This window comes from Amblyomma americanum, chromosome 1, assembly GCF_052857255.1.
Source record: "Amblyomma americanum isolate KBUSLIRL-KWMA chromosome 1, ASM5285725v1, whole genome shotgun sequence".
NCBI lineage: Eukaryota > Metazoa > Arthropoda > Arachnida > Ixodida > Ixodidae > Amblyomma > Amblyomma americanum.
Window position 1 is genome coordinate 451,492,909 of NC_135497.1, and position 15,042 is coordinate 451,507,950.

The following is a 15,042-nucleotide window of genomic DNA, read 5'->3' on the forward strand; positions in this document are numbered from 1 at the left end:
ACGTTTCATCCGGTGACGTACTCCTCCTGCGCGAGAGATCCCTCGACGAGACACCGTTCAAGACACCACGCCAACGCCAATGAGACGGGCCATGCATTATAGCCCACGGGAAGGCCTCACAACCTGGCGGGCCACGAACGTTTCATCCGGTGACGTACTCCTCTATCAAACAGCGTGCGCTAACAGGACGTACAAAGGAAACTTGGAGACAGAGGAAAGACTCCTCCTGCCAGAAAGATCCCTCGTCAACACGCCGTTCAAGGCGCCACACGCAGTCCAATGAGATGGGCCACGTACTGGAGCAGACGGGACGACCTCACAACTTGGCGGGGCACGAACAGTTCATGCGGTGACGCACTCCTCATGCCAGAAAGAGCCCTCAACGGGACACCGTTCAAGGCTCCACGCCGACGGCAGTGAGACGGGCCAGGTACTGGAGTCCATGGGATGACCTCGCAACCTGGCGTGCCGCGAACGTTTCATCCGGTGACGTACTCCTCCTGCGCGAGAGAGCCCTTGACGAGACACCGTTCAAGACACCACGCCAACGCCAATGAGACGGGCCATGCATTATAGCCCACGGGAAGGCCTCACAACCTGGCGGGCCACGAACGTTTCATCCGGTGACGTACTCCTCTATCAAACAGCGTGCGCTAACAGGACGTACACAGGAAACTTGGAGACAGAGGAAAGACTCCTCCTGCCAGAAAGATCCCTCGTCAACACGCCGTTCAAGGCGCCACACGCAGTCCAATGAGATGGGCCACGTACTGGAGCAGACAGGACGACCTCAAAACTTGGCGGGGCACGAACAGTTCATGCGGTGACGCACTCCTCATGCCAGAAAGAGCCCTCAACGGGACACCGTTCAAGGCTCCACGCCGACGGCAGTGAGACGGGCCAGGTACTGGAGTCCATGGGATGACCTCGCAACCTGGCGGGCCGCGAACGTTTCATCCGGTGACGTACTCCTCCTGCGCGAGAGAGCCCTCGACGAGACACCGTTCAAGGCACCACGCCAACGCCAATGAGACGGGCCATGCATTATAGCCCACGGGAAGGCCTCACAACCTGGCGGGCCACGAACGTTTCATCCGGTGACGTACTCCTCTATCAAACAGCGTGCGCTAACAGGACGTACAAAGGAAACTTGGAGACAGAGGAAAGACTCCTCCTGCCAGAAAGATCCCTCGTCAACACGCCGTTCAAGGCGCCACACGCAGTCCAATGAGATGGGCCACGTACTGGAGCAGACGGGACGACCTCACAACTTGGCGGGGCACGAACAGTTCATGCGGTGACGCACTCCTCATGCCAGAAAGAGCCCTCAACGGGACACCGTTCAAGGCTCCACGCCGACGGCAGTGAGACGGGCCAGGTACTGGAGTCCATGGGATGACCTCGCAACCTGGCGGGCCGCGAACGTTTCATCCGGTGACGTACTCCTCCTGCGTGAGAGAGCCCTCGACGAGACACCGTTCAAGACACCACGCCAACGCCAATGAGACGGGCCATGCATTATAGCCCACGTGAAGGCCTCACAACCTGGCGGGCCACGAACGTTTCATCCGGTGACGTACTCCTCTATCAAACAGCGTGCGCTAACAGGACGTACACAGGAAACTTGGAGACAGAGGAAAGACTCCTCCTGCCAGAAAGATCCCTCGTCAACACGCCGTTCAAGGCGCCACACGCAGTCCAATGAGATGGGCCACGTACTGGAGCAGACGGGACGACCTCAAAACTTGGCGGGGCACGAACAGTTCATGCGGTGACGCACTCCTCATGCCAGAAAGAGCCCTCAACGGGACACCGTTCAAGGCTCCACGCCGACGGCAGTGAGACGGGCCAGGTACTGGAGTCCATGGGATGACCTCGCAACCTGGCGGGCCGCGAACGTTTCATCCGGTGACGCACTCCTCCTGCGCGAGAGAGCCCTCGACGAGACACCGTTCAAGGCACCACGCCAGCGCCAATGAGACGGGCAATGCATTATAGCCCACGAGAAGACCTCGCAACCTGGCGGGCCTCGAACGTTACATCCGGTGACGCACTCCTGCCAGAGAGAGCCCTCGACGAGACACCGTTCAAGGCGCCATGCTAAAGCCAATTAGACGGGCCACGTACTGGAGCCCACGGGACGACCACACAACCTGGCGGGACACAGAGCCCTCGACGAGACACCGTTCAATACGCCACGCAAACGGAAATGAGACGGCCCACTTACTGGAGACCACGGGACGACCTCGGAACCTGGCGGGCTATGAACGTTTCATCCGGTGTCGTAGTCCTGCCAGAGAGAGCACTCGAAGATACACCGTTGAAGGCGCCATGCTAACGCCAATTAGACGGGCCACGTACTGGAGGCTCAATGGACGACTTGGCCACATGGCAGGCCACGAACTTTCATGCGGTGACGTACTCCTCCTGCCAGAGAGCTTTCGACGAGACATCCTTCAAGGCGCCATGCTAAAGCCAATTAGACGGGCCACGTACTGGAGCCCACGGGACGACCACACAACCTGGCGGGACACAGAGCCCTCGACGAGACACCGTTCAATACGCCACGCAAACGCCAATGAGACGGCCCACTTACTGGAGACCACGGGATGACCTCGCAACCTGGCGGGCCATGAACGTTTCATCCGGTGTCGTAGTTCTGCTGCCAGAGAGAGCCCTCGAGGAGACACCGTTCAAGGCGCCATGAAACGCCAATTAGACGGGCCACGTACTGGAGGCCCACTGGACGACCTCACAACCCGGCAAACCACGAACGTTTCATTCGGTGCCGTACTCCTGCCAGAGAGAGCCCTCGACGAGACACCGTTCAAGGCGCCACGCGAACGCCAATGAGGCGGGCCACGTACTGGAGGCCCACTGGACGACCTGGCCACATAGCAGGCCACGAACTTTTCATGCGGTGACGTACTACTCCTGCTAGAGAGCCCTCGACGAGACAGCGTTCAAGGCACAACGCCAACACGAATGAGACGGGCCACGAACGTTTCATCTGTTGATGTTCTCCTTCCAGAGAGAGCCCTCGACGAGACACCGTTCAAGGCGCCACGTCAACGCCAATAAGACGGGCAATGTACTGCAGCCCACGGGACAACCTCGCAACCTGGCGGGCCACGAACGTTTCATGCGGTGACGTACTCCTCCTGCAAGAGAGATCCCTCGTCAACACACCGTTCAAGGCGCCACTCCGACGCCAGTGAGAGGGGCCAGTTACTGGAGTCCTCGGGATGACCTCGCAACCTGGCCGGCCGAGAACGGGTCATCCGGTGATGTACTCCTAGTGCCAGAAAGAGCCCTCAACGAGACACCGTTCAAGGCGCCACGCCGACTGCAGTGAGACGGGCCAGGTACTGGAGTCCATGGGATGACCTCGCAACCTGGCGGGCCGCGAACGATTCATCCGGTGACGCAATCCTGCCAGAGAGAGCCCTCGACGAGACACCGTTCAAGGCGCCATGCTAACGCCAATTAGACGGGCCACGTACTGGAGCCCACGGAACGACCACACAACCTGGCGGGACACAGAGCCCTCGAAGAGACACCGTTCAATACGCCACGCAAACGCCAATGAGACGGCCCACGTACTGGATCCCACGGGACGACCTCGCAACCTGGCGGGCCATGAACGTTTTATCCGGTGTCGTAATCCTGCTGCCAGAGAGAGCCCTCGACGAGACACCGTTCAAGGCGCCATGCCACCGCCAATGAGACGGGCCACGTACTGGAGGCCCACTGGACGACCTGGCCACATGGCAGGCCACGAATGTTTCATGCGGTGACGTACTCCTCCTGCCAGAGAGCCCTCGACGAGACACCGTTCAAGGCACAACGCCAACGCGAATGAGACGGGCCACGAACGTTTCATCTGTTGACATACTCCTGCTTCCAGAGAGAGCCCTCGTCGAGACACCGTTCAAAGCGCCACGCGAATGCCAATAAGATGGGCGACATACTGGAGGCCACGAGAAGACCTCGCAGCCTGGCGGGCCACGAACGTTTCATCCGGGGACGTACTCCTCCTGCCAGTGCGAGCCATTGACGAGACATCGTTGAAGGCGCCACGGCCACGTCAATGCGATGGGCCACGTACTGGAGCCCACGGGACGACCTCAGAACCTGGCGGTACGCGAACAGTTCATGCGGTGACGCACTCCTGCCAGAGAGAGCCCTCGACGAGACACCGTTCAAGGCGCCACGCCAACGCCAATGAGACGAGCCACGTACTGGATCCCACGGGACGCCCTCGCAAACTCACGGGCCACAAACGTTTCATCCGGTGACGTACTCCTCCTGCAAGAGAGAGCCATCGACGAGACAGCGTTCAAGGCGCCACGTGAACGCCAATTAGACGGGCCACGTACTGGAGGCTCACTGGACGACCTCACAACCTGGCGGGTCACGAACTTTTCATCCGGTGCCGTACTCCTGCCAGAGAGAGCCCTCGACGACACACTGTTCAAGGCGCCACGCCTAAGCCAATGAAACAGCCCAAGTACTAGAGCCCACGGGGCGACCTCGCAACCTGGCGGGCCACGAACGTTTCATCCGGTGACGCACTGCTCCTGCCAGAGAGAGCCTTCAACGAGACACCGTTCAAGGCGCCTCGCCAACGCAATCAGACGAGCCACGTGTTGGAGCCCACGAGACGCCCTCGCCACCTGGCGGGCCATGAACGTTTGATCCGGTGACGTACTCCTCCTGCCAGAGAGAGCCCTCGTCAACACACCGTTCAATTCGCCACGCCGACGGCAGTGAGACGGGCCAGGTACTGGAGTCTACGCCATGACCTCCCAACCTGGCGGGCCACGAACGTTTCATCGGGTGACGCACTGCTCCTGCCAGAGAGAGCCCTCACGAGACACCGTTCAAGGCGCCATGCCAACGCCAATTAGACGGGTCACATACTGGAGGCCCACTGGACGACATGACCACCTGGCGGGCCACGAACGTTTCATCCGTTGACGTACTCCTTCTGCCAGAGAGAGCACTTGACAAGACAGCGTTCAAAACGCCACGCCGACGCCAATGAGACGGGCCATGTACTGGTGGCCCACTGGACGACCTGGCCACATGGCAGGCCACGAACGTTCCATCCGGTGACGTACTCCTCCTGCCAGAGAACTCTCGACGAGACAACGTTCAAGGCACCACGCCAACGCCAATTAGACGGGCCACATACTGGAGGCCCACTGGACGACATGACCACCTGGCGGGCCACGAACGTTTCATCCGTTGACGTACTCCTTCTGCCAGAGAGAGCACTTGGCAAGACACCGTTCAAAACGCCACGCCTACGCCAATGAGACGGGCCATGTACTGGTGGCCCACTGGACGACCTGGCCACATGGCAGGCCATGAACGTTTAATCCGGTGACGTACTCCTCCTGCCAGACAACTCTCGACGAGACAACGTTCAAGGCACCACGCCAACGCCAATGAGACGGGCCACGAACGTTTCATCTGTTGACGTACTCCTCCTTCCAGTGAGAGCCCTTGACGAGAACCGTTCAAGGAGCCACGCCAACACCAATAAGACGGGCCACTTACTGGAGGCCCACTCGACGACCTGCCACCTGGCGGGCCACAGAATCACCAGGAAAGGTCGTTGGGCTTGAATTAGCCTGAAGTATGTGGAGGGGGCTTATCAGTGTATGCCACAGTCAAACAACCGATACTGGAGGAAACCATGTACAAGGTTCACTTGGTGTAATCACTGTGAGGCGAAAGGGGCGTGGGACGAAGTTAGGCTTGAGATGCATCTGCAGTCCCCTCCTCAATGTAAAAACCATGAACTATTAGACTACAAGGGCGAACAAAAATAATCTTTTGCGATATATAATTAACTACAGTAGCTTACTTCTTCAAATAAGTACTGCTCTGGCAAAGCATTCATGATAACATGCACTGTAACATAGTACGTCGGCACTGCACAGCAAGCAGCATCTGCGGAGTTTGTTGATTCTCCAGATGGGCACTGTTGAAGTGGTCTCAGGCTTGGAGGCAGAATCAGAGCTGGGAAGCAACGAATTGTCCTGTTAAAATGCGCATACCTATTAGAACATGCAACTACGAAATGATTCAAGCAAGAAAATTTAAGGTAGCTCACCTGCAGTAATAGAAAAGGTTGAGACGAAGGAGGTTCAGGCAGAGGCACGGCAGCTTAGGTGCTCATCATCGAAGTGCTTGTCTTTATCAGAGAGTAAGCTCTGCAGCATGGAGTACAAGCCACGGGAAAGCCAAACAGGCCCTCAGAGAAGACCAGAAGCCGCACATAATATGAATAAGAGCGTCATCTTACGTTTTCAAGCAGGCACTGCAGCGAACCAGCTGCTACGGGCCCTGTTGGACGACGATGCTTGGAGCTGAGATAATCCCTGTGAAGGTACCCTGCTGGAGTAAAAACACAAAGCTAGCTAAATGAATACTGAAAAAATGACTATTCATATAATTTAGAAGTAAATATTAGTGAAGACATAAGATGCAAACAGCAGGAAAGGTGTTTAGCTTTTACTTGGCATAATAAACAGCACATAAATGACAGGCACCATGAAGGCCATTATGCCAATATTTAATTCATTTCCTAAGGACATGGTAAACGAGGCGAAGGCAGTCCGGCAAAAGAAGCGCAAGCACAGCAGTAGCATTAGAAATGGTAGAAGGATAGCTGATCGTTTAACTAGTAGAGCAAGGAATAATACTTCCACAGCAAAAACATGACGCATATTGCTATATGTGGCCATAATCCTAAGCCACATAAAAACTGTACGCAGGCTTGAGCATCCCATTCCATGATATATATATAAACAATACATGAAACGGCACTCATTACTCTACAAATGGTGATTCATGCCCTGCACGATAACAAACTTAAGCCAATTTTCACTGCAGGATAGCTACACATGAAGTAAGCGCACACGTTTTTCTTTATTTGGACAAGATGCTGTCCCGGCAGTTGTATTTCCGAAGCATTATACTTATCTACTTTTGCCGGTTTCATTAATCATGAATCGTTCAATACATGCTCATGATTTTATGTATGCCGCGAGAGGGTGCACTTATAGCCTCCCTCCATTTCCTGCAGATATGTTGCCTCAACATAAATTGTTGCCTCTACTGGACTAGGGAGCCAGTTATGCGCTCTTCCTTTTCTCAAAATTATCGGAGTCTAGAACGTTCTCAACGCCAACACCAACGAACACAATGAACTCCGACGGCCTTTATAACAGAAGCGAGCGCTTCATTTTGGCGGCCGCGGCTGAGTGACGTCAAACTGTCACATGGTTTCTCCTCAGTTCAAGGTCCAACTCGCGGACCCGGCGAAGACGATACGGAGGGGGGAGAGGGGGAAGCTTTGGATTTAAAAGCGTCCTTACTTTACCCCGACTCTTTTACCACAGCTGAAAATATCCCTAGAGCAACTGCGCCCATGCGGCACAACCTGCGTTTCAACGATTTCAGTACGGACCAGCCTTAAACGCGAGAACTCAGAGCCGTGCGCGGTAAAGCCACATCACTATAACTGGGCCCACGGAGTTACCGCGACAGGCATGCCCTGCGAAGATTTTTTTGCTTATCAAGCAAGATGTAATCACTGCTCTAAACAAGCTACGATAATAACGGTCCTTAAGATTTACCTCTCTTTTTGGTGGTTTCCGCTGCTGCTTGTCTGCGCATGCGAAAACAGTGTCGATCCTTCTTCTTCTTTACCTCAGTAAACATGGCACATACCCACGCGGGGAGATTGGCCAAGGTGTAGTGGCATAAACAAAGAAATTTCACAGGAGATTACGACAAAATTTTACTACCAAGTGTGAATTTTGAAGAATGCATCAATAAAAACGACAGAAGAATATTTAAAGTTAAATAACAGACAGAATTTTGGCGAAAAAAGAGCTCGAAGAATATTAAAAGAATTAGCAAATCGAAAACTGGTGTGCATCGATACTGGTGTGCACTTAGGCTTCTTCGGTCCTTCGCGAAGGTCCTCAAACTTATCTGGCTCGAAGTGTGCCTGCATTTAACAGGTGTGCACAGATATACACAGTAAATGTGGGCCTAATTACACCGACAAATTTTCACCCTTACCTCAAAAAGGCGTGAGTTGTCATTGACTTTCCATTTATTTCGCTTCCTTACATTCCAAACGCGGCGCCATGCTCGATTTTTGTCGCCTTGCGGGAAACGATAAAATGAGAACGCTTTTAAAGCCAAAGCTTTACTACCCCCTCCGTAGCGTCTTCGCCGTGTGCGTGAGTTCGACCTTTAAGTGAGGAGAAACCACGTGACAGTTTGACGTCACTCGGCCACCGCCGCCAAAAAGAAGCGCTCGCCTCTGTTATAAAGGCCGTCGGCGTTCATTGTGTTCCATGGCGTTGGCATTGGCGTTGGCGTTGACACCATTCTAGATTCAGATTATTTTAAGGAAAGGAAGGGCCTATAACTGGCTCCCTGGTCCAGTGGACGCCGCAATCGCGCTTTGAGGTACGTGGCGTTGGTTAGAGAGAGATGTGGGCTGCATGCATTAGCGCTGACAACGTTGTGGCAGAAAAGCGACACTGGAGCGATAGACCGCAGCGTTCATTGGGTAGCCCACCTCTCACAATCAACCATCAACTGCCACCTACTATGGTGTCAGGGTGGGCGCGCTGCAGATATCCAGTGTGCGGAATGCACTCAACGGTACAGATGCCAAGCCGAGTCGACTTGCCCTATACACCACATCTTACGCTCTCTAACCAGGTTCAGCAGTAGTGAAGCCGCGGCTAATTTTTTTTCTGCGAGTTCGAGCAGCCCACCACACTGCAAGCTCCCATTGCGATCTCCGTACAGTCCCCGAAGTTTTACATAGCCGATAGGGGCACGAATAACAGCAAAGGCGCAGTAGGTCGGTCACACGGGGAGCACAACTGCTGACAGTACCATCGCGTGCACAGAACCGCGTGAAACCTCGGCACAAAATCGCGTCGGCGGGGCGGAAATGTTGGCTTGCCAGACACCAATGCACCAGTTTTCAAACTAGCGGCGAGATCGAAAGACCGCCAAACTCTCCCGAGGGGGGTATACAGCTCTAGGCGGGTCACGAACGTTTCACCCGGTGACATACTCCTTGTGCTAGAAGAAGCTCCCAACGAGACGCCGGCCAATGCGCCAAGCGAACGCCAATGAGTCTGTCCATGGATTCAAGGCCCACGGGACGACCTGGTAACCTTGCAGGCAAAGAATATTGATCTAGAGACGTACTCCTCCTGCCAGAGAGAGCTCTCGATGAGACGCCGTTCAAGACGCCACGCAGTGTCAATGAGACGGGCCACGGAAACAATGCCCAAGAGACGACATGGTCACCTGGGGGGCAACGAATGATTGATTCGGTGACGCACTAATGCCAGAGTGAGCTCCCGATGAGACGCTTTTCAAGGCGCCACACAAACGACAATGAGATGGGTCTGGACTCGAGGCCCACGGGAAGACCTGGTCACCTGGCCGGCCATGAACGCTTGATACGGTGACGTACTCCTCCTGCGTAAAAGAGCAGGTGTTTCTTACGGTGATGTACTTTACCTGCTAAAGAGAGCTAGCGACGAGGCACTGTTTAAGAAATCACGCAAACGCTAATGAAACGGGCACGGACTCGAGGACCACGGCACGACATGGTCACCTGGCCGGCCACGAACGTTTTATCCGGTGACGTACTCCTCCTGCGTGAAAGAGCAGATGGTTCTTACGGTGATGTACACTTTACCTGCTAAAGAGAGCTAGCGACGAGGCACTGTTCAAGAAACCACGCAAACGCTAATGAAACGGGCATGGACTCGGAGACCACTGGACGACCTGGTCACCTGGCCGGCTACGAACATTTTATCCGGTGACGTACTCCTCCTGCGTGAAAGAGCAGATGTTTCTTACGGTGACGTACTTAACCTGCTAAAGAGAGCTAGCGACGAGGCACTGTTCAAGAAACCACGCAAACGCTAATGAAACGGGCACGGACTCGAGGACCACGGCACGACCTGGTCACCTGGCCGGCCACGAACGTTTGATACGGTGACGTAATCCTACTGCGTAAAAGAGCAGGTGTTTCTTACGGTGACGTATTTCACCTGCTAAAGAGAGCTACCGACGAGGCACTGTTTAAGAAATCACGCAAACGCTAATGAAACGGGCACGGACTCGAGGACCACGGCACGACCTGGTCTCCTGGCCGGCCACGAACGTTTGATACGGTGACGTAATCCTCCTGCGTAAAAGAGCCGGGGTTTCTTACGGTGACGTATTTCACCTGCTAAAGAGAGCTACCGACGAGGCACTGTTTAAGAAATCACGCAAACGCTAATGAAACGGGCACGGACTCGAGGACCACGGCACGACCTGGTTACCTGGCCGGCCACGAACGTTTGATACGGTGACGTAATCCTCCTGCGTAAAAGAGCAGGTGTTTCTTACGGTTACGTACTTCACCTGCTAAAGAGAGCTATCGACGAGGCGCTGTTCAAGAAACCACGCAAACGCTAATGAAACGGGCACAGACTCGAGACCCACTGGACGACCTGGTCACCTGGGCGGCCACGAACGTTTGATACGGAGACGTAATCCTCCTGCGTAAAAGAGCAGGTGTTTCTTACGGTGACATACTTCACCTGCTAAAGAGAGCTACCGACGAGGCGCTGTTCAAGAAACCACGCAAACGCTAATGAAACGGGCACAGACTCGAGACCCACTGGACGACCTGGTCAAGTGGAAGCCCACAAACATTTGACCAGGTGACGTGCTCCTCCTGCCATAGGGAGCCTCGATGAGACACTCTTCAAGGCCAATAAAACGGACCACGGACTCGAGGCAAACTGGACGACCTGCTCGCCTGACGGGCCAAGAAAATATGATCCGTTGATGTACTGCTTTAGAGAGCTGCCGAAACAGCGCCGTTCATGGCGCCACGCCAATGCCAATGAGACGGGCCATGGACTCGAAGCCCACGAGACGTCCTGGTCACCTGGTGGGTCACGAAAGTTTTATCTGGTGACATACTGCTCATGGCAGAGAAAACTCCCGCCGAGACGCCGTTCAAGGCGCCAAGGAAACGCCACAGAGACAGGCCGCGGACTCGGGATGCATGAAACTTCCCACGGCCATGTACTTCAGGTTCGTTGGACGAACACGACACCTGCCGGGCTCGGAAACTAGATCCACTGACGTTGTCCTCTTGCCAGAGAGAGCTCTCGATGAGACGCCGTTCAAGATGCTACGCAATGCCAAAGAGAGTGGCCACGAACACGAGGCCCATGAGACGACCTGTTCACCTTGTGGGGCACCAACGTTGGATGCGGTGACGTATGTACTCCTCCTGCCAGAGAACTTGTGACGAGAGGCCGTTCAAGGCGCCACGGAAAACCTATGCGATGGGCCACGCACACGACGCCCACGAGTCGACCTAGTCACCTGGCGGGCCATGAACGTTTGGTCTGGTGGCGTACTCTTCCTCCTAGAGAGCGTTCGACGAGACGGAGTTCAAGACGTCGCGCCAACGCCAATGAGATGCGCGCGGACTCGAGTCTCACGGGACGAGCTGGATGGCTTGCGGGCCACGAACGTTTGATCCGGTGACGTACTACTCCTGCCAGAGAGAGCTCTCGACTAGACACCGTCCAAGGTACCGCGCGGACGCCAAAGTGACGGTCCACAGACTCGAGGCCCGCGGGACGACCGGGTGATCTGGCGGGCCACGAACATTTGATCCCGTGACATAATCCTCCTACCAGAGAGAGCTAACGGAGAGACGCCATTGAAGGCGCCACGCCAACGCCAATGGGATGGGCCATGAACTCGAGACCTATGGGATGTCCTGGTCACCTTGCGGGCCTCGAACATATAATCTGGGGACGTACTCCTCCTGTCAGAGAGAGGTCCCGACGGGGCGGCTTTCAAGGCGCCACGCAAAATGAGTTACCAGCAGATCTATCTATATATACATATTTTTTTTTAAATTTGATCTTGCGTTATATTGTGTTTTGTTGTATTATTGTTTGTTTTATTATATTTTGCTTAGTTCCGTTGGGTTATGTGATAATATGCTCTATTGAATTGTGTTAGGTCATGTAATGTGGTGTTTACGTTGGGTTTTCCATCTGTGGTTCTTTTAACGTACCCTGACATCGCACCGCACTCGGTTTTTGTAGCGATAGCCACAGTACGCCAACTCTTCGACCCTTCAGCGTGGCATCACTTGAGCTCCGTGGCGGCACCGTTGGTCACGTTTGGTTGATCACGTGGTGCGGCCATTGGTCACGTGGTTGGTCAAGTTGGTTGGTCACCTGGTGCGGAGCAGCTGCAGCTGCCGGCGGCGCGGCGCGCAACAGCTGAAACAGTTGTGCGCATGTGCCGTGTCAAGTGGGACATAGAGAAAGAAGGAACACCCAGCGAAACGGAGCGGCGAAAGACTGACTTGCAATTCGCAGCGAGTTGGACTCGGCCAGATATAGCTATCGCGTCACTCCAGGTTTAAGCGGAGATAAACCACGGCATTTTTTTTTATTTAATTTCGCCCGCATCGATATGCAGCCGCCGCTCAGGAATTCGACTCCGCGTCCTTGGGCTGAGGAGCCAATTTCCATGATGAGCAAATGACCGCGGCGGGGACTATTTATTGTTTTTTAGCCTGTGACATAACTTTTTTTGTGTGTGCTAATATAGCATCAGGCATTACCACGCAATACCACCACCGTCCTTCAACAGATCTGCAGTTGCTTTTTTCGTGTGCATTGGTTGTAAGACTTTGAAATACTAATTGACCTTTTACAACCATCGAACTTTCTCATTACTTCGGCATCACTACTTCAACCTTGAGCATGATTTTTTGGGGTTGGGGGGGGGGGATCAGGGAGGAAGTTTTTTTACTGCGGACGTAGTTAAGCTACCACGAATTTTTTCGGCAGCAGTGAGTACGTGTCCTACTACTGAGCTGATCTGCGCACGGATTTAGGATTTAAAAACGGAATCTATGTCTCATCCATCCCGAAGGTTCATAGTACGAAACATTTCTAAAAGTGCTATGCATGCATGCTGCTTAATTGCATGCAACCTGTCGCGAGTGTATAGCGGTGTTCGTTGCGCGCAGCCGGGCGCGAATACTCCGATCTGTGTCATTCGTGGGAGTATGAAGATGTAATAATGGCTGTTCGAACTAATTTTCGCATTTGTTTGAAAGCCGTAAATACAAATTGTAACTTAATTGCTGCGCTTTGCGGAGAAACGCCCTAAGCAAGCAGCATGACTATTTAGGCATGGGTGTACAGTAACGTCCGCCGTACCTTCGATGAGAGCCCACTTGTTTTTCGGACGTATTTTAGACACTTAGCAAAATTACGGTTTCTTCGCGCTGTTTGGAACAAAGGTAGTGCGTACCGGCTATTGCGTTTACCTCAACGGCGAAATTCGTAGGCTGCAACAATCCCCAAACAACGTAATTCTTCTGCTGCGCAGTCTTGAGCGTCTCAGTGAAATCTCGTTGGCTAGCTGGTGCGCATCGTTGGAGTCAGTGTTGCAGTGGAAATAAGTACATGGAGCATACATAAGACGCAGCGACCGGCTGACAGGTACTAATTTCAGATATCTGTCAGCAATGTTTAGCGACCTACGGGTCGTGTGTTTTTCTTAATATATATATATATGTATATCTATATATATATATATATATATATATATATATATATATATATATATATATATATATATATATATATATATATATATATATATATATATATATATATATATATATATATATATATATATATATATATATATATATATATATATATATATATATATATATATATATATATATATAATATATATATATAATAGTCCACGTGATTGCGCTGGAAGGCTCCGTCTCACGCCTGGTAAGCATTGCCTACCTGGCACGAAAAGAAGGCGCTGAGGCGACGCCACAGCAATGCAACCTCACTCTTTGTCGCAGGGCGGGGAGATGTGGGCGCCGCCGCCGCGCCTGACCGTGGCGTAATGCAGGCTGCCTTCCTTGCGGCGACCGGCACTGCGAAGCACTGACCCTGACCGCCAGTGGTGAGAAGCCGCTTGCCGGCCATTCTCTCTCTCTCTCTCTCGTTGAGCCCGATGAAGACTCCGAATTCACCTACTTTCTTCAACCTGCCCCTAAATATTGGTACACGGGCGCTTCTGGATGTCGCCTGCATTGAAATGCGGCTGTGTGCGGCTGACCTAACATTACGTTACTTGTAAAATGCTGAGTTATACTGCGTTTCTGAACCATGACAATGATCATGAGTCAAGTTGACTAGTGGTCATAGTCGACTCGTGGTCATGACTTTCAAACAATCATCATGATCATCATGATCAGCCTGACTACACTCACTGCAGGGCAAGCGCCTCTCGCATGCCTCTCCAATTAACCTTGTCCTTTGCCAGCACCGCCCACCGTATGCCCGCAAACTTGTTAATCTCATCCGCCCACCTAACTTTCTCCCGCCTCCTGCTCCGCTTGCCTTCTCTTGGAATCCACTCAGTTACCCTTAAGGACCAGCGGTTATCTTGCCTTCGCAGTACATGCCCTGCCCAAGCCCATTTCTTTCTCTTCATTTAGACTAGAATGTCATTAAGACGCGTTTCTTCCCTCGCCAACTCTGCCCGCTTCTGGTCTCTTAACGTTACACCTATCATTTTTCTTTGCATAGGTCGCTCCGTTATCCTTAATTTGAGCTGAAACCCTTTCGTTAGCCTCCACATTTCTGTCCCGAAGGTGAGTACTGGTAAGATACCGCTATTGTATATTTTTCTTTTGAGAAATATTGGTAAACTGCCATTCATGATCTGAGTGAACCTGCCATATGCGCTCCACTCCATTCTTATTCTTTTAGCCATTTCCCTCTCATGATTCGGATCAGCGGTCACTACCTACCCTAAGAAGGCATATTGCTCTACCATTGACAACACTTGGCTACAAATTGTGAACTGCTGTTCCCTTGCTATGCTGTTGAACATTGCTTTGGTTTC

At 53.0% G+C, this 15,042-nt stretch overlaps 1 protein-coding gene and 1 long non-coding RNA gene across 2 annotated transcripts in view; one reads left to right on the top strand and one right to left on the bottom strand.

The window, feature by feature from the left end:
* The window catches only part of dysc (whirlin protein dyschronic), a 352,774-nt gene that overhangs the window by 14,351 nt on the left and 323,381 nt on the right, over window positions 1-15,042 (top strand). The window contains exon 2 of the mRNA XM_077650615.1: window positions 13,991-14,094. The gene's annotated coding sequence lies outside the window, so the exon portion shown is untranslated. The remainder of the gene's footprint in view (window positions 1-13,990; window positions 14,095-15,042) is intronic.
* Window positions 6,134-7,704, bottom strand: LOC144104354 (uncharacterized). The gene is made up of 3 exons (XR_013308509.1): window positions 7,653-7,704; window positions 6,317-6,408; window positions 6,134-6,224 (listed from the first exon to the last, which is right to left on the bottom strand). It is a non-coding gene; the product is annotated as an uncharacterized LOC144104354 (long non-coding RNA).